This window comes from Tupaia chinensis, unplaced genomic scaffold, assembly GCF_000334495.1.
Source record: "Tupaia chinensis unplaced genomic scaffold, TupChi_1.0 Scaffold000146_1, whole genome shotgun sequence".
NCBI lineage: Eukaryota > Metazoa > Chordata > Mammalia > Scandentia > Tupaiidae > Tupaia > Tupaia belangeri.
This window is the reverse complement of record NW_006159616.1, coordinates 12,835,970-12,855,363: the sequence shown is the minus strand read 5'-3', so window position 1 is coordinate 12,855,363 and position 19,394 is coordinate 12,835,970. Positions and strand designations below refer to the sequence as shown.

The 19,394-nt window shown below is 53.2% G+C and overlaps 1 long non-coding RNA gene across 1 annotated transcript in view; it reads right to left on the bottom strand.

The window, feature by feature from the left end:
• Positions 1-19,394, bottom strand: part of LOC102490277 (uncharacterized) — a 90,178-nt gene that overhangs the window by 36,053 nt on the left and 34,731 nt on the right. The window contains exon 2 of the long non-coding RNA XR_334088.1: positions 16,793-16,950. This is a non-coding gene — a long non-coding RNA (uncharacterized LOC102490277). The remainder of the gene's footprint in view (positions 1-16,792; positions 16,951-19,394) is intronic.

Genomic DNA, 19,394 nt, shown 5'->3' with positions numbered 1-19,394 from the left:
AGGCCCGTCTAGTGGAAAAAAGAGATTTAGATATTTACGGGAAATACATTTGTTGGTGCCAAACCCTTGGTTTTATTGTCAGAAAAAATAAAAAACAAACCCAACCACCGAAACTCGTCCTCAACTGAGAATCCACAAGGAGGGAAACGATTTCCCCATCAAACCAGTTTTATTGGATATAAATATCTAATTATTCGTACCAGGCCCTGGAATGCCAGACATTTTGCAGGTTTTATAACATGTGTAGGAGTCTTTACAAACGACATATATCTATGATATATTTATATATGTGTGTAGTTATAGATGAACAAAGCTGATTCGAATTTCATCTGAATTATTTTTCACTTACTGGGCAGTTTGTATTTTATTTTTTGGGTTTTGTTCTGTCACTTAACGAACCCAGACAAGATCTAGAATGTGGCGGTGCTCTGCACACCCTCCTTCTATGGGGTTCTCCCAGATCCAGTGAGCCTGCCTCAGAGAGCGCGGGGGAAAGGGACCCTCCCCTCTGCTGGTAATGTGCACCCTGCAGACACTCTCACAAGCCACTCGGAGGTTCTGAAACACGCCGGCTCCCAGCACTTTGCAACCACAGGACCCGCAGCTGCAAGTCAATACCTCACACATGACACAGACATGATGTCCCAAACAGACAAACAGAAGTATTGACTTTTTCAACATAAAGCACACGACTGTGCTTTATGCATCCCCTATGTCCGCTCTGCACAAAGCAAGAACCAGGGATGAGGACAAAGAGCTGGGCAGAGGGGCAGGAAAGTGGGAGGGGGAGGAGGAGAGAGGGGAAGTTGTCTTCCAGGGAATAATGTGGATCAGGCTGTCATCTGGAGACCCATCTTCATCTAGAATTAATGCACTAAAGTTCTTTTGTTTTTCCTCTAAATGGTTTTAAAGAGACAGTGAATTCTCGGCCCGGACATGGGGGCTTGGTGTGCAGCTGGTCCAGGCCCTGGAAAGTGAGCAGGCGGCCGATGCTAGCCAGGCTTGGCTCCGTTATCTCCCCCATCCCAGCCCAAGCCTCCTGCCTGTGTGCCTTCTCCCAGTCTGCTGCAGAAAACAAAGTTTGAAGTCTCTGTTTTTCATGGCTACCAGCAAAAAGACTGATAGGAAGTGAAGAACTCAAACTCCTCCTGCCAGGGGAAGTGCTTGGCAGGGCATACTGCAGGGAGGAGAGGAAGAGGAGCAGGTTGGCAAGGACGTGGAGGCCTCTGAGTAAGGTTCCTGGGTCAGCTCCTGGGGCAGAGGGCTGGCCACAGCTCCCCTGGAAGCAGCGCTAAGACAGAAAGCGGAATATCACAAATGCCAGTCTTCCCCAAACAGGAGTCTCCAAACCCACCCCCACCCCTGAAGCTCAAGGAGGACACTGGGGTCCTCAGGGCAGAGGGGCAGAGGTAGGGGATAGAAGGAGTCTGAGTATAAACCAAAGAGCCCTAGGGTACCCTGAGAGAAGTCAGAGTCAGGGAAAGCTGTCCCTTGAGGCCCAGGGACCGAGGGAACCATTGGAGTTTGAGTGATATTTGGGGAGACGTGAGCCAGAGGCTGGCTGTCCCCATGGACAGTGAGAAGGAAACCACATCTCCAAACGCTCTCTGCTCAGACCTATCGGTTCACGGGGAGAGAGGGCTCCAGATTAAGGAGAGCCCTGGGCCTCCACCAAGAACCTTCTAAGAATGCCCACACATCCTCCGCTTAGAGACCCGTCCTCAGGGGGATGGGCTGGGGGCCGCGGGAACTGAGAACAAACAGCAGCAACAGGAACAGAGTTGAGCCATTTCAATTATTCATATGCCAGATGGATTCTTTTCCTGCCTTTTTTTTTTTTCTATAAAAATAAGGAGGGAGGGAGTAGGTCTTACAACAGTCTCTGAAATGGGGGGAGGAAGAGGGACGGGGAGAAGAAATAGAAAACGAGCACCCCACTTGTACCCCTCCCCAGTCCTGGCGCCCTGATGCCCTACCGGGAGGGCAGGAGAGACAGATGCTCTCTCCCTGGCAGGGACCAGACTTGTAGGTTCCGAGAGAACCTAAATGAGCAGAGAGCAAGAAACAAGGGAAATGGTTGAGCAAAGGGAGGGTGAGAGAGGAGCAGAGAGCATGGGGCGGAGGGGGGGAGGCAGGCAGAAGAGGGTTCTGACCTTCTGTGAAGGATATAAAAAATCCAGCCGCCTCAGGGGACACCCAACTATCTAGCATATTGCTGTTAAAATGTCTGCAAAATTTAATACACTTGGCATACCATCTAATCAGTCCTTGGAAACTCGGGCACTTTCTCCCTCCTGCACTCAAATGGCCTCAGTCTTTACGCCTATGGGACGCCCACCCCGACCCTGCCCTGATTTTAGATAAAGTCATTCCCCCCTCATCAAAACAGCTGCGGTCGCTTTTAGGAACATATTTCACCCTAAACTTGCCCAAGGTCCAAAACTGAGAGGGTTTTAGGAAGCAGGTGGCACAGCTGAGAAAGCTGGGGCTGGGGTCGTGGGGCCAGGACTCTGGTACCTGGGCTTCTCAGGGGGTGCATTAGCAGAGGAAAGAAAGGGCCCAGGGACAGGCATGTACTACCAAGGGAACACGGTTCCAGATGGGCAGGCAAAGGCTGCTCCAGTTGGGGAAAATCGAGGGAGCCATTCATCCCGACAGCTCTTATTTAAATAGCTGCCCTGCACGCACAGAGCCACGTCCTCGCCAGAAGGAGCACACACCCCAGTACGAGCACCGACTCACACCCAGCCACGTGCTCCCGCAATCCCTCCATCACCCCCTAAGCTTCCACAGCTCCTCCACATCCCCAACAATCAGCTCCGAAGCTTCCAGATTAGCCCAAGGAATGGGCTGCCTGACCTTCCACCTTAAGCACCGCAATCAGAGCCTAGTATGACCTGGATATTTTTGGCAGGTCACCACTTGCTTCTGCTTGACAAAGAGCAATCTCATGGAGCTCCTAAATGGGCTGGGAGGACCGAGTCTCTAAAACTTCACCTTCTGTCCCAACAGTTCTTACCAAACTCTCTTTGTCCTTTTTTCTTTTTAATTAATTATTTTTTATTTAGTTATTTTTTTAAATTTTGCTAGAGGGCATGTGCACTCACCGGAGAAAGACAGAAAGTGAGAAAGCAAGCCGCCACATCCAGGACTTGAACCGTTGACGGTCACATGGGAGTCCAGTGCCTTAGCCACCATGCCACCTGCTGGTCTCTCTTTGTCCCTTTTTGATGTTCCTTACCCTTGACTGACCTGCACTCTCAGGGAGCCTGAAAGAGGCCTGAAGGCCCCTAAGAGACCTTGGGGACCCCATCTGCAGGATTAAATCACGCAGGTAAGGACACAGGCCACAGGTGGCCTATTGAACTTTCCTGCCCATCACCAATTTAGGTGGAGACTGAGGCAAACAGAAGAGGACTTGGAGGGCTCAGAGGGGCAAGATGGGCCTCCTGGGCATGCAACCCACACTGTCACACAGGGCCCGGCTCTCAGAAGGACACTCACTCAGTTTAATGCCTTGATGTTGTGTCATAAAACTCTCTCTCTCTCTTTTTAATTGCCACAGGGTACATGCACTTACCAAAGAGAGGGAGAAAAAGGAAGAAAGCACCCCAACAGGGAGTGGTCAAGCCTCAATTCCTTCTCCTCCACTTGTCCATCCTGTTGGAATTTAGAGCGTGCGCACACACACATACACACTTGGTGTGTTTTTCAAGCCATGGGAGCCAGGACTCGAACTGGACTCTGGGATCCAGCTTCCCTTTACTAGGCTAATTTCAGGGGCTGGCCCTGAAATTCTTGGTAATTTTAGAATAGGCCTCTTATTTTCATTGTCTGCTGGGTTTTGCAAATTATGTAGCCAGCCCTGGGTGTAGGTCTTGGAAGCTCAGAGGACCTGGGTTTGAATCCCAAGACTCTGTCCCCTCTAAGCCAGGTGACGTCAGAAAAGCCACTAATTGTCTCTGGCCACAGAGCACCTTTTCTATAAAATGGGGTGATCACACTTGCTCACGCAGCGGCCGGGAGAATGGAGGCGAGAATGGGGGAAGGGCTTTGTGAATGTGATCGTATCCTCTACAAAAACAAGGTGCATTGACCAAGATGGGGAAAGGAGACCTGGTGGTGGCTTCCTCCCACCTCAGGGGATCATCCTATTCTGTTGTGGCAAGACGTCTGCTTCCATGGCAGCACAAGGAAAGCCTCTGGCATGCCCAGCCCACTGGCCCCATTCACAGGTGAAGAAACTGGGACACAGTCAACAGATGACCTGCCTGTTGTCCCAGAGCTGCCTCGAGGCAGGGCAAGGCTCAGGACATGTTGTTCCCACTGTCCAGGGCTCTGCCTTGGCCATGGGACACTTGAGATGGGGATAGTGACAAGGAGGCAGGATCTGGAAAAGGGAGGAGGGAAACCTTCATTATATTCCATCTCTCCCTCTCTCTCTCTCACACACACACACGCACACGCACACACGCATGCACACGCGCAGCAAAATTAAAGCTGAGAACTTGGCCAAAAAGAAAATCTTACCCCTGTTCCATCGAAACTTATTTTAGGGCAGGAGGTAATTGCCAAGGATCCAAATAAAAAGCCAACCACAGGCTGTAAACGGCTCCAAGTCTTTAATTAGACCCCAGGAAAAAAAAAAAAAAAAAAAAAAAAAAAAAAAAGCAAAAAAAAAAAAAAAAAAAAAAGGCCCCCAAGATTAAATCTTTTAAGATTCAATTTGTCCATCCTGCCATATAAGGCCTAACCTTGCCAGAGACTTAGAATTATGACTTTACTTTAGTCCACGACTAAGCAAGACAGCAGATATCATTTCCGTGATAAATTTTACGGTAAAATCAAATCAAATCAGAAAAATATTCTGATTTTTAGAACTATCCCCTACATGATATTAATAATGAAAGTATTATGGCATATCATATTAGTGTAAACATAAATTAGACCAAGAAAAAAAAAAAAAAAAAAAAAAAAAAAAAAAAAACAGTGGCAAAAAGAAAATGAAAGTAGAGAAGCTCCAAGAGGAGAGAATATGCATGTGGTCCCTTACGCCTTCCCACCCGATGTCTTCAGATGATGGTCCCCTTGCCCGTGGCTGGCATTGGGAATGCCCACTCAACAGGCTGGCACTGTCCATGACTGGGGACAGGCACAGAAAGCACCACACACTCCAACTGAGTACCAGCTGGGCCTGGTACCTTCTCCTAGGGTCTTCCTAAAACCCAACCCACAGAGGTCGGTCTGGTGTCGGGTACCAGGGGCAGAGAAGTGAGGGAGCAAGGGAAAGAAAAAGAAAAAGCTTTGGATCTGAAGTGGCCTTCGACTCACTACAAGGTCTGCCCAAAGGCCTGGCTCCTTGGCCCCAGAGCCATCTACCCACATACCACCTTCTTCCACTCCCTAGAGAAGTCTTCCAGGTTATAATTCCTGGCTTGTCCCTTGGGCCCACATGGGGTTGGGTGCCTCCAAGATCCTGTGGGCAAAACAGATGACATTCCAGTCCCTCCTGACCAGGAGTAGACACTCAGAAACCCTGAGTGACGAGTGGCACCTGATGGAGACCACTGGGTTGACCGTGCCATTCCACTAAAGCGAGGTAAACATAAAGATCCTTCGCCCCTGGAGGCACTGGCTGCTGTGGCCCTCCTTCAGGTCCCTGCTGTGCCTTTTGGCCATTGGAGAATATAGGAGACCCTGAACAAAGAAAAGGGGTAGCCTGCCTTTGGGCAGGTGGGGACCTATGGAGGCAGGGGGATCTGTATACGCTCTCTCATATAGACAGGAAGGTGGGGGGTGTCTGCAAAGGGAGTCAGAGGTCTAAATACTCTCGATCTCTAGTAGGCACAGATGCAGCTCAACGGAGCAACCGCAACCCATGGGCAGGGGGATCGAAGTGCCAAGTCCAGCACTCACTGAACCTGGGCACAAGCAATGGTTGCCATCGACGTTCTCACTCTGGCTGGGCCCCAGTGGCAGAAGAAAAGCATTCCACCTGGATGTCCAGGGGAGCCCGTGGAGTCATACACAGCTCAGGGCATGTCACAAGAGTGAGAAGAGTATCCCAGAGTAGGGGCAGGGTGAGGTGGGCACTATAAGAGGGCACGTGTCAGGGGTGGGGAGACCCTGCCTTGCCACAGGTAGCAGCAACAGCAGCAGGGGCAGCCACACTGAAGACCCCAATCCTGGGTCCCCAGAGCTGCCTGGACCAGAGTGGTCACACCCACAGAAAGAGCACTTGCTGACAGTAGGGAACGCTGTGCTCCCTTTTCAAAGGCTCTCCTCCGTCCCCACCCTGTCAGGCCCGTGCTAAGCCTAGCAGAGGACAAGGTGCCTGGAAGCCCTGATCAAAGGGACTGGCCTGTCCTAGCTACTGCCGCAACTCCGCTCCAGCATGGGCAGCAGGCCGTATAGACCGTACTCTACCCATTTCCTTTCCTGTTTCTCAAACAGACATTAGTGAGGACAAGTTAGGAGTAGGCCAATCGGTAAGAAGAGCAGCAGCCACCCCTTCGTCAGGACCTGCCAGATCCCAGGTCTCATCACAGGTATTTTAGGGGCCCCCATTCCTACAGAGAAGGTACTGCCGTGCCCATTTTGCAGAGGAGGACAGTAAGGCTAAGCGTAGCAAAGCGAAGGCTGCACGTCTGTAGACAGTGAGCCTTGGTTTCTACCAGAGCCAGTCTCTCACCATCAGCTCTTTCTCTCCACTTTAGTTCTCCCACCTGGTTGCTGGTTCTAGGCAGGGCCAGGCCTGGCTGACCCTTCTCTGCTGGTTGCTCCTGCTCTGGATTCTCGACCACTGGTTTAGGGCATACGCCTTGTGCACTCTAAGTGTAATACAGGTGACAATCATGAGTCTGCCATGCCTCCAATTTCCAGCCCCCAAGGTGCCCTGCCAGGACGATGAGGAAGCCGAAGGTCTCTCAGTGGGAGAAGCAGATGGGACTTGGACTTTCCGAGGTGGGGGGGAGGGGCTCCTGGCTGACTCCCTCCTGCCTGGCCTTCCCTTTAGAGGGGGAGGCGATGGTCAGGTTCCAGCCTTCAGCCTGAGAAGTGGAATTCCTCTCTTGACGAGGAGCCGGATGGCCACTGCTTCCCAACTTCCTTTCCAGCTCAGAATGGGCTGGGAGAAGCAGTCTGGGCCCCTGACAGAGGCAGCAGGAGTCCTGCTAATTAATTAGCTCTCCGTCTTCCCTGAGTGCTCACTAGACACAACCAGATGGTCCCCGTGACGTGCCCTCAACTCCGTCCTCTCCTTGGAACCACGTGGCAGCTTCACTTTCCACTCACCCTCCATTTTTCTGGACTGTACTGAACAACTCTAAGAGAGCCCTTTCCTGCTTCAGCCATGCCCAGCCTTCACAACCCCAGATGGACAGGGCTGATGGGAATTCTGGTTCAGGTTGGTAGGGGTGAGAAGTTCTAAGAGGGGTCCTTTAGCCAAGTTCAGACAAGGATCCGGTTTCTCTTCCTAGGTTCAGTCAATTCCACTAGGAGCCTCGTGTAGAAGGAGGACCTGGGGCTGTCTGCCCCTCTTTCTCCGAAGTGCTCAGAAATGACCCTCCATCCAAGAAACACTACCTTAGAACCCCCAACTGCCATGGCCTGACTCATCTCTGCTCCCCAGGAGGGTACCCCTAGGAGTTGCTCCAATAAGAAGCAGGAGGTTTGCCGGAGTCTCCATTCCTTGGGGTCACCACAGATGCCCCTGAGTTCTAGGTGAGGTGGCGGCCCGTAAGATGCATGACTCTCCTTCTGGTCAGCCAGCTTGTGTGCAGGGATGCTCGCCAACACAGGGCATTGAGGAACAGAGCAACAGGACACCCAGGGCAGGGGGCTTGAAAGAAGTCAAGCAAAGGCTTGGGCCTTAGCTTCGAGAAGCCCTGGCAGGTGTGAGGCCCAGGAGCCAGGGTCGATCCCCCTGCAGCAAGGGCTTGAGCAGAAGCTACAAGATGACAAGGGCCCAGCAACTACGCAGTGGGAACCCCAGCTGGTGAAGCTGCTGTGCTTCCCTGGGCATCAGCTTCCCGCTTACAAAGTGAGGCTGAGCTGGACAATCTCTGGAGCCAGTGGGAAGATTCAAGAGCTGCTGCATGTGGAGTGATCCGCAAAACGCCTGCTCATGGTGAGCACTTAGGAACCCCTGGCTGGAATTATTACGGAGGTTGCTATTGTTAGTATCTTTCCAAGAGCATCACTTTTCTTGATTCCAAATGGTCCACGTACCTCCTTCCAGACAGCTACAGAGGATTGGGGAAGCACTGCACTTACAGCCTAGAAGAGCCACATTTCCTGAACTATTGGTCCCCAGAATCAAGACTAGTGAGAAGAGGTGACAAAGATTTGGTTAGAGGCCAGGAGGGGATCTGGCCAGGTTGTGTGAACCCAAGCAACCCAGGACTGGTCCACACGGGATCCCAGACACACTGACCTCAGAATAGCTGGTAGAGGGTGAGCACATGACCATCCCATCTTCAGGGGGTTGATCTTTGGGGTGAAGCATATTTATCTAGGGCAGCAAGGGTTAACACCAGGGCTGGGAGAGGCCAGGCAGCACGGAGCACTCCCTGTTTATTAATAAGCTATTTATCACCAGCTCTGCTTTTAATGCCATTTGGGCTTAATGTCGTTAATGAAATATAAATACCCACGCTAACGATGTCGGTCAGAGGCAGCACGGGCAGCAGACGGCTCGAGAAACAGGGCCAAACCGCTGGGCACGCTGGGGAAGAGGCTGAGAGCTCGGGAAGCGGAAGAGGTTCCCACCAGCTCAGCACCCCCCGGCCCAACTCTGCTCCTGCCACAAGACTCCTGGCTGGCTGTGCCGGGAAAGGCTGAGAGGAGGGCAACCCAGGGGTTGGGGGAGCAGAGGCTTCTTAGGGCACAGGATGCTGTTAACTCCTAGAGACTAGAGCCGGAGAGAGAGTCAGGCAGTGCCCGCCTGGCATCGGGCCCCTTGGCTGCGGAAGGCTGGACCTCCACCAGCTGGCAGCAGGCCCCTTTTGCTCCCTGACCACCGGGAACAGAGCCAGGGTGAGGGGGTCATGAGAGGGAGCTGTGAGGACCCCAGCAAGTTTGCCAATGAAGATCAGCTCCCTTTGCTGCCAGAATGACATTGCAGGTGGCCCACACCCACTGGATGGCACATCTTCTCCAAGAAGCCTGTGGCCTCGAGGGTGGGTACAGAGAGATGGGCAGATGGATATTTCTGTTCAGTGCCCAGAGGTCTTGGGAGATGGGGTTGGCCTTACACAGCAGGCTATCGTCCTTCAGCTTGTGCCTAACCTGGCCTGGTCCCCTCCCATGCCATGGGCCATTCCTGCCTGCCTCTCCCTGGGCTCAGAACAGATACCTCTAGCAGATGGCCATCCACCCCACAATACCAATGGAACTTCAGGCCTTCCTCTTAGGACAGGTCTCCAGAAATACCAGCCTCACCAGTGGGGAGGTGGCTCTGGGGTACTCTCTCCAGCCAGGGGCCACAGATGCCCCAAATGGGACTTGGACTTCACTCATCCAAGGGTCACCCGGGCCCAAATACAGGTTAAGAGATTTGGGCAAGTGGCTGCTCTCTGCCTCCCCGCTCCTCTCCCTGAACCATGGCAGTGGGTCACTGTGACCCCAGATCCACCCTGCTTGCAAAGTCCCAGGTGGCTCCCCAAGGAGTGCCACCTCTTCCAGAGGGAGTCCCATTGCTTCTGTCCCTCCCTGTTCAGGGTTGCCAGAGAAAATACAGGACACCCAGAGAAATGCGAATAGCTAAGAAATAGTACATTCTTTTTTTGTATAAGTATGTCCCAAATGTTGCATGAAACATATTTACATTAAAATGTTTCTGCAATTCGCATTTCACTGGATGTCCTGTGTTTTTATTTGCTAACTCTGGCCACTCTACCTGGCTGCTCAGCCAGCAGCGCCTGACAGGTGGGGTCAGTCACACAGTGAGCAGGAGGAGAGGCGCAGTGTAGGCGGAGGAGGTCCTCACTGTCTTGGGACAGCAGAATTCTTTCAAGAGGTTCTTTCCGGAATTATCTCCCATCCGCCTTCTCCCCTCACTGGTCACTACTACACTTACCCATACAGTGGCTCACCTGTGGGGGTCCCCTCTCTTCACACCCCCCAAAGTCACCTCCATGTCCCCAAGGAGCACAGGGCTCATTTGCTGGGGCTTGGTGGAGCTCAGCTCAGCGGCTAATCCCCTGGGTGGCTCCTGTCAGATTATTAATTAGCTAAAGCGGATCGGTCCTGGAACAACATGCGCTTGGACTTCAGATAAAGCAGGCCAGGGAAGGCGGGCGGGGGGCTGCTTAAAGTGACAAGACCCCGTTTCTGAACTGCTCCCCGGGAGGACTGGGGGGAAGAGGCCGATGCAGAGGCAGGGCGGGTTCCAGGCAGACCCCTCAGCACTCTTCTCACTCCTGATGACATGTCGGGGGGCACATCTATGGGGAAGATTCGGGCACATATGGGGCCCATGAGAGGAGGAGTCGGTGACAGTTGGGTCTTGTTTTTAAATAAAGAGCCTGTGCCTAATCAGATCATGTCACTCACAACTCTTTAAAAAGCTTCTTATTTCACTGGGGGTAAAAGCCAGGCTTCTCACAATGGCCTACAAGGCCTGCAGGATCTGTGGGCCTCCCACCAGACCCCTCGGCCTCCTATGGCATCTCCACCCCTCCCTCCACTCCAGCCCCAGAGCCCTGTGCTGTCCTCCAACCAGCCAGGTGGGCTCTTGTTCTGGGGCCTCACACCTGCTGTTCTCCTGGACATTAACGAGGGGGTTGCTCCTCACCTCCCTGTCTTGACCCAAATGTCACTATCTCAGTGACCCCTTCCTTGGAAATTAATCAAAAATTACAAACCACTCACCATCCCTCCCGACTCTTCCCCATTCCCTATTTTATTCTCCAAAGCTGCTTTAGTTTTCTCCTGGACACACAGATGTAACACACACTTTATTTTTCATCTCATTCATCACTCGCCTCCGTAAATTCCACAGGGCAGGAATTTCTGCCCCTTTGCTCACTGCTGCATTTCCAGCGCTTACAACGACTGGTACTGCACGAGGCCTGATAAATGAATGAAGACAGGAAATGAATGACCAGAGGCTAGAAGGCAGGACTGGGACCACCACCTCCTCTGGCTCTGAGCCCCACATGGCTGAGTTCTGGCCCACCCTATGAGCTCCACTGCCTCTCCCTTGTCCCTGTGTGACCCCGTGTCCCCCAGTCTTGCCCCCCTGTACCAGGTAACACCCATCTGGGCCTTCTGAAGGGGCCATCTCTGTCACCCAGAATTCCCACCACCCAGCTGGGACTGCTACTCTCTGCCCGGGGAGCAGCACAGACTGGGACGATGGTGATGAGGGAACATCGGGACTCACAGCTGCTGCCCGGGCCCGGCTCAGCTGCTGGCAAACTCCTGGGCTTGGATTGTTTTGACTTGAGTCGGTGAAGCTGAAATATTGAGTCACAACGGCCCTAAACTTCATTACCAGCTCTTAACACAGATTACTAAGGGAAAAAAGTTGCTTTTAATTGCTTTTCCCTATTAGCATTTCTGGAGAAGAAACTAGTGTTTAATTACACCTTCCCTCCCTCACCCTCCTTGGGGGTCTCAAACCCATACCAAGGCTCAGGGTCAGAGAAGGCTTCTGCTCCAAGGGAGGCCAAAAACCAAACCAGAGAGAAAACCTGAATGGTCAGTGGAAGGCGAGGAACACCCCAAGCAACCAATGGCATGGGCAGCCAATGTATGTGGCTGTCCAATGTCCTGTGGCCAGCTCTGTTTCGGGGGAGATTCCAGAATAAGAGTCTGGGGGAAGCTGGCAGAGACAGATCAAGAGAAGCCTGAAGGTCTACACAAGAGGATGGCCCATTCATAGCCCCTGGATCCCTCAGGAGTGTGAAACCTGACATCGCTTCTCCAGTGCCGGCATTTTCTTACTGTGGTGCTCAGAGACCAGCCGGACCGAGGCAGGGCAGAAAAGCTTCTCCCCTAGATCACAAGGCATCAACCCTCCCAAAGGCATGAGCCGTCTGACCCTTTGGTGCAACTGCATCACTGAGAAGCCCTCTGGGTAGCTCCAGCAGGCAGGTGTCACCAGCCCTTTCCAATCCCTTTTTTCCTGAGACCTGTGCTAGGTGGAACCCGAGGGCTTCCTGGCTCTGCTAGGAAGGCAGAGGGAGAACTGAGGAGGGAGGCCCACGCCAGGGGTGTTGGCACTATCAAGCAGAACTCTTATTACTCAGATTCGAAACCAGAAAGATCAGTAGCTCTTCCCAAACCATCGCCACTCACAGCCTCAAGGCACTGTGGCCTTGGAGTCTGCTCATCCTCTGGAGCACCTCGTCACCCGGTGCTGGGGGGCAGAGAACGTGGGCCCCCACGCCCCTTTGGCCAGCACCTCTCTGTCCTGAACCCACCCCTCACCCCAGCTGTGTGCTCTGGAGCTCCCAGCCTCACATGAGATAGAAGCCCTGGAGGATGGCATTAGAACTGTCCAGTCCAGTTATGAATGAAGGTCATGGATCTAGTGCAGACCATGGAGGCAGAAAGCAGAAAAGCCTCCCACGCGGGCACAGACACACATGCCTGCCTTTGCAGACAAACCCTGCCCCAGGGCCAGCCGGTGTTCTGAGGCTGGCAGACACCCCCAGGAATACTTCCTGACACCCCCTCCGGAGCCAGGCAGAGGCACCAGCTGTAACCTGGGACATCCCTGTCATCCCCTGCAAGCCATTGCCAACCCGCCCTTCTGCTCCCTCCCATCACTCCCCCTGGAGGTCAGGCCTCCAGAGCTTCCTGGAGGGCTGAGCTGCTGTGCCACATATTGCATCCCACTTGGGACACACCCCTGATGCCCCCTGCAAGACGTCGCCAGTCTGCCCTTCCTGTCACTGCCCCTGGAGGTCAGGCCTCCAGAGCTTTCCTACAGGGCTGAGCTGCCCCATATGGCTGGGAATATGTTGGCAACACAGGCAAGTGCTCACTGGGGCCCATCAGCCGGCTGTGACAATGTCACGCTCACGCCAGCCAGGCCTTTGGCTGACTGACGAGTTACACAGCAGTGCCCAGGGCTGCACAGAGCCTGTCCAGGGGAGCCAGGGATCACCAGTGCTGGGACTGCCTGCCCCAGTTGGGACCACACAGGTGATATCAAGACCCAGGACAGCATCGTGAGAAGCCCCAGAAAAAGGCCCTGGGTTCGGGTCTCACAGGGTACCTACGGCAATTCACACCTATGCTGTGTGAGACTGGTTAAGATCCCTGCTCAGGAACTGGGCTGGAGGCCAAGCTGGTCCCACGGAAATGAAGAGATCTTACGCAAACCCATTTTTCAGCTCTCCAAGCTAACTGACTGAGGTTCTGTTTGACCAGACTCATGGGAAAAGGTTTGCAAGAAGCTTAGCCCTTGAGACCACAGATCACGTTTAAAGCCACAGTGAGTGGGCTGGCTCTGTAGCATAGTGGTTATATATTGTGCATTAGGAACCAGATGCCACAAGGCTGACCATGGTTCAAATCCAGGCCCTTGCAGCTTGAGAAACATACTAGGCATATGTGTGTGCATGCCCACAATCCTGACAGGAAGGAGAAATAGAGAAAAAAGAAATTGAGGGAAGACAATGGTGCTGTGGCCACATCTTCCTGGGGGGCTTTCTCTCGCTCTCTGTCTCTCCTCATCTCTGATAGCACCCTAGCCCTTGAAAAGAAAAAGAAAAAAAAAAAGTTGAAAAGAAAAGGAAAAAAAAAAGGCACAGTGAGAGAAACTATGACCTTACAGACCCAGCCTCAGACTCAGCACAAAACTCCTGGAACACAGGCACAAAACTGGCTGCAGTGCAGAGTCTTAGGGCCAAAACGATACACTGAGCTCGGAATGCCAGTCTGCTTCAAGGCTGAAGGTGAAAACAGGCTGGTGACAGGCAGGCCTCTGGCCTACCGACCAAGAGGTGCCTAACAAGCCTTCCTTAGCAACCAGCATGCCCACAGCCACATGATGTGAGCTCTTTACAAACCATGGGTTGGGGCCAGCAGGTGGCAGAGTAGTCAAGATGCTGGACTCCTACATGACAGCGGTTCAAGTCCCAGACTCAGTGGCTTGAAACTCACCAGGTGCATGTGTGTGTGTTCTCAAAATCCCAAGAAGAGAAGAGATTACAGCATGGCCATTTCCCCTGGGGAGTGATTTCTCACTTTCTCTCTGTGTCTCCAGAGAGTGTTCTTACCCTACAGCAAAAATCTCTCTAAAAAAAACTAATAAAGAAATAAAAGCCGTGGGTCATTCTCAGGGCCTTTAAGCTCACCAAAGTCCTACTCAGTCACTTCCCGTCACTTTCCCATGTCTCCATTCTCTGCTAACACCTTCCTTGTTCAGGTTTGTACAGTTGTTGGCTGCTGTCTGTCCCGACCAGAACTCCATGAGAGCAGGGGCTGTCTTGTCCACTGGGGACAGGCCAGCAGACCCTTTGTAACTTTTGGGTAACTACAACCAGAACTTCTGCAGCACAGGCAGAAATGGGACCATCTAAGCCAGACAGGGTCAGGCTGTGGCACAAACTTGTCCCCTCATGCACACTCTGGCGAGGCAGGACACTCTGAGACCATGGGTCACCCTTGCCACATTGGACTCCAGCCTGCAGCCAAATAAGGCCACTGGAAAGTGCTAGGTAAATGAGGAGGGACTCAGCCACGACATTCCCTCTCAGAGGCCTCAGAGTCCTCAAGCTTCATTACCAAGCCCAAGACAGCCGATGCCAGGATGCAGAGTCCCAGGAGTCCCGGAGAGCCCATACCCTACGCCGGGTGCAAATCCCAGCTGGTATGGCCCCTGGGAGTCAACTGTGAGTGGAAACTTCAGAAAGGGAAAAACTAATGGGTATGTTTTGCCCAGGGAAAGAAGAAAACAAAAAGCCTGCTACTGAGAACTGAACAGGCAAACACCAGCCCCTCCAAGGGAGCTCACAAGCACTTGGGCAGCCTGCTCAGGGGCGGGGCACAGCCCTGAGCTGGGGGGCACCATCCAGAGGCTCGGAGCCAGTTGGGCCTGCCTTCCTAAGATTTGTGCTCATCAGAAGAGGTGGAGTCAGGCCAGAGCCCAGGATGGCAGTAAGGAGGTACGGATGTCCCGTGCCAAAGCCAAGCAAGACTTCTGTGCAACCAAACTCCCCACACAGGCTTGTCCAGGCTAAATAGTCCTGTCACCATTCAGGGCACAGCAGCGGCATCTTAATACTGATGGATCAATTCCCGGAGAATGGCCGCATTCTGGACACCAGGAGGAAGAGTCTCGGCCACATGGTTGCTCCATCGCAGCAGCCAAAGGCCACATTTGCATCTGATTTGCAAATCTGGGCTGCATCCAAGGCTCCTGCTAGTCCCCAGGGATGCGCGGCCTGACATGAAGTGGGCCTGCAGCTTCGGGGACCTAGCAAATCCCAGAGGGCACCAAGGCACCCATCTCTGCAAGTGTATCCTCCCTGCAAGTTCAAGGTCCAGAGTTGCAGAGCCTAGCCACGGAGGGCAGGGCAGGACACACCTGCCTTGGGTGCCCACGGGCAGGGAGATAGCAGGTGGGGGAGCCGGGGGTGCTGACTCCACCCCGACATACACAGGAGAAAAGCCCAGCTTTGCCGTCCCCGACATTCTCTAGGCCCTCAGCTTGAGCCTCCACCCTAAGATCTTGCCCAGTAACTTTTTTTTTTGGAGAGATTTTCACTATAGGGCGCATGCGCTCGCCAGACAGAGACATTAGAGACAGAAAGCGAGAAATCACCCCCAGGGGGGATGGCCACGCCCCAATCCCTTCTCCTCCATTCTCCTCTCGGGATCTTGGGCACCCACGCACATGCGCCCGGCGTGAGTTTTAAGCCACCGGGTCCGGGACACGAACTGCGGTCGACTACGTGGGAGTCCAGCGACATAGCCATTACGCTAACTGCTGGTTCCCTTGCCCAGTAACTTTACAAACACTCAACCCTTCTGGGTTGTTTCCCTGATCTCAAGAGGATACTGAATAATGACCAATATGCAATGAGTCACCTGCTGTGTGTCAAACCCCCCACCCCAAGACCTGCCACGCTTGACACCTGCAGGTAAACATCTGGCAGTACCAGCCCCATAGGCTACCCACTGCTAGCATAAGTGACTTGTCTTGGACAAGGGGCTGTTTCTAAACCTGGATCAGTGGGCTCCTGCAGCTTCTCTTCCAAGGAGGGTCCTGCTGGGGTTGGAGGACTGGGTGCGGAGGGGTGGGGCTGATAAGTCATCCCCAGGCTGCCTCCTACCACACGAGTTCAGAGCGGAACAGCCTCTGGACACACAAAGGATGGACCTAGGGCTTCCTGAGATGAAGTTCAGAAGCGACCTTTGATCCAGGACTGGCATCTGATGGGGCTTGGCCCTCACCCTTCATACCTACAGGCTGCTGGCACCGTTTAGTGTCACGCTATGGAAATGCTAGGCAGATTCTTAAACGTCAGCTACTCCAATCTCTTTATTTGGTGAGTGAGGAAACCGAGACCCAGAGGGAAGCGAGCAGTGAGTGACAAAATCAAGGCCAAATGTAAGTGTCCTGCTCCTAGGCCAGGGCTCTCTTCTCAATCTGATATTTTTTCTTTCTTTTTTTTTTTTGCTTTAATCTATGGCACTTAAGATATAACTGTCCAGGTCAGAACCCACTAAGAAAGGCAGGTTTAGGGTCTATGCAGTCTCTACTCTAAGGAGCAACCCCAGACCGGACCAACCCACACTTCCCAGTGGCTTCCTGGGAACCAGGATCAGCTACCTTTGCATCCCAAGAGACCGGGGTCCAAAGTCCATTCCAATGTGCACCACTGGGGAGTTGCAGGACCACCTGGTAAAGGAGGGGTCGATGTCTGTGGCAGCTGGAAGGGCAGGTGGGATGGAGAGGGTCTTTGCCTTCTCTCAGCGAGGTCTGTTTGCCTACCAAAATGAGAAAGGAAACAGAAGATCAGGCTCCAGATGACATCCACAAAGCTACTCCATGCTGGTGGACAATGGAGGGTAAGGTCCCAACACCTAGTGTGGTAACCAGCCAGCGAGGTAACAGATTCCTGGACCCTGACTGGCAATCAGTAGATGGCATTGCCATGGTGCGTGCCATGCCTGCCCCTGCAACCAATGCACCCTTTGCGCACTGATTAGCCAATTGCTACATGGTTGTCGCACCTAATAAAAGAATCAAACAGGCAGAAACAATACTGGGCTAATCGGGGGCCACCCCAGGTAACAACAGAGTGGTCACACCCAAGGCTGGGCACCTGGGGGTGAAAGGTCAGCCTGACAATGGCTCAAGTCCACTTTGGAAAGAGAGCACACCCATGCAACCCAACCAAACCTTGGACTCCCTAGTCCCCTGCTCCCTCCAGACTTTTCCCTGGCCAACTCCTCACTGCCCCCATGACCCAGGGTGGCCTAATGTGAGTCTCTAAAGGGAATCAACAGGTGTCTCAGTAGCTTTCAGGATGAAGAATTTGGTTTCTTCTTTCTTCCTTCCCCTCTCTCTACTCAGGTGCTGTGTCATTCCATCTCACAGAGAAGACAGGAGGGCATCGGCATCACTCAGAAAGGGCTGCTGAGATTCATCTGTGATAGGTGTTGGCCAAAGGGGAAAAAAAGTGGCCAAAGAAACTTGGTGCCCTGCTACCGGCAACCTTTGTGTCAATTTAAGCAAATATTGTGGTGTTTCCATGGTGATTCCTGTTTTGAATATCCACTACACTCACTTTTTAAAGGGCTTTTCCTGTTTGCGTTTCAACTTCAAACCTGTAAATATTTTCAGCCTTTTTAGAAAAAAAATGAGCCCATGCGCGTGCAAATGCAAACACACCACCCAATCTCGGCCCACAACCTCCCAAGGTTGGAGGCCCAGCCTCAAGGATGTGAGTGTGGGGTGCAGGGAACCCAAGGGGGACTCTCCATCTGAATGTGGAGTGGCATCAGGAGGGTGACACTGAAATTCTAGTCCTCTGTTCCTATGGCTGGGGAGTGTGGCATCCACAGCGGCGGTGTGTTGCCCAAGTGTGTGCACAGTGGGCCTGACTCCACAGTGTGGCATGGTGTGGGCAGCAGCTCAGCAGGTTCTCCAACGTGGCCCAGCCCTGAGTCCCTGGGGGCCTCCCTGGAGTGCATGACCTCTCCTCTCCGGCCTCCCAAGGCTGGGCCTGTGTGGAAGGGGGTTGGCTCCTGAAGGTGCAGGGCTTTAGCATCAGCTCCACCTCACCTCTGCTGGGCAATGCCACCAGGACCTGCTCCCTGGGGGAAGCCATCAGGGATGGACGTGACAGTGGTCCAGGGATTAGATCAGCCCAGCTCCCATCCCATCTCCAGCACCATCCAGGGTTAACAGCAGGTTTCCTGGTTTCCATGGATTCCCGCCAGGCCCCTAATGTGAGTTTCGTGTGATTTGGGGGAAGTGGATTTCCTTTGTTTTCCAGTTTGGGAGTATTTTTTTTCTTTAAAAAAGAGGAAAAAACACTTTAATGGGAACTTCAGGGCCATGGGGAGACCTATTCCTCTGGGTTTGGAACCTCCCTTGCCTGTTAGTCCAGATCCCTCAGACTCCTGGGCAACCAACCCACCAACGAAGTATCTCTGGACTGGAAGAAGGAGTTCCCCAGACCACCCATGGCTCCACACGACCCGAACACCCCTGCTGGAGGTCTCCAATCCAATGTCCCATTGCAATGACCCCCTCTAAAAGCCAGCAGCTCAGAGGGACTACCCCTCCTTCCTTCTGGCTCTGCAGAAGGAACATGTACATTTTCCCAGAAAAAAGGTCAAGAGAAACGCTTCCACCCCTCTGACTCCTGGGTAAGGACTTACGAATGCCAGAGTCCGGGTGCACATCAATGGCGTGCAATCTTAGGTCCTGGTTCAGAAGCAGTGCTGGGATGGGGAAGAGGGGCAGGGGTGGTCCAGATGCTAGGAGCCCTTGTCCAGCCTACAGCTGAGACAGGAGCCTACCCAGGGAAGAGGGAGCCTCAGCTTTGGCAGCAAGAACAACTGAATAAAAAGGGTATGGCCAGGCTTCCTCTTCCTCCTTCTTAGTCTTCCCCATTCCTGCCATCCCCTAGCCTTGCCAGGGCATGGCCTTGTTCAGGGACTGTCCCCAACCAAGTGGCCTGACCTATTTTCCAAAGCAGGGCACAGGCCCCAGGGCCTTCCATGGACTGTAGCTCTCCCTAGCACGGGCCCAGGAGCCATGGCAGCAGTGTGGATCCTGGTCAGTAGGTATAGTGCTCAGACCAGCAGTCGGGGGTGAAGAGATGAGACTCTGAGAGCAGTTACAGTTCTAAGGGCGGGCGGGGGGTGGGGGGGAGGCTGTGGCTCCCAAAGCCCCGGGGTGGGGCTCGGTTTTTGCACTT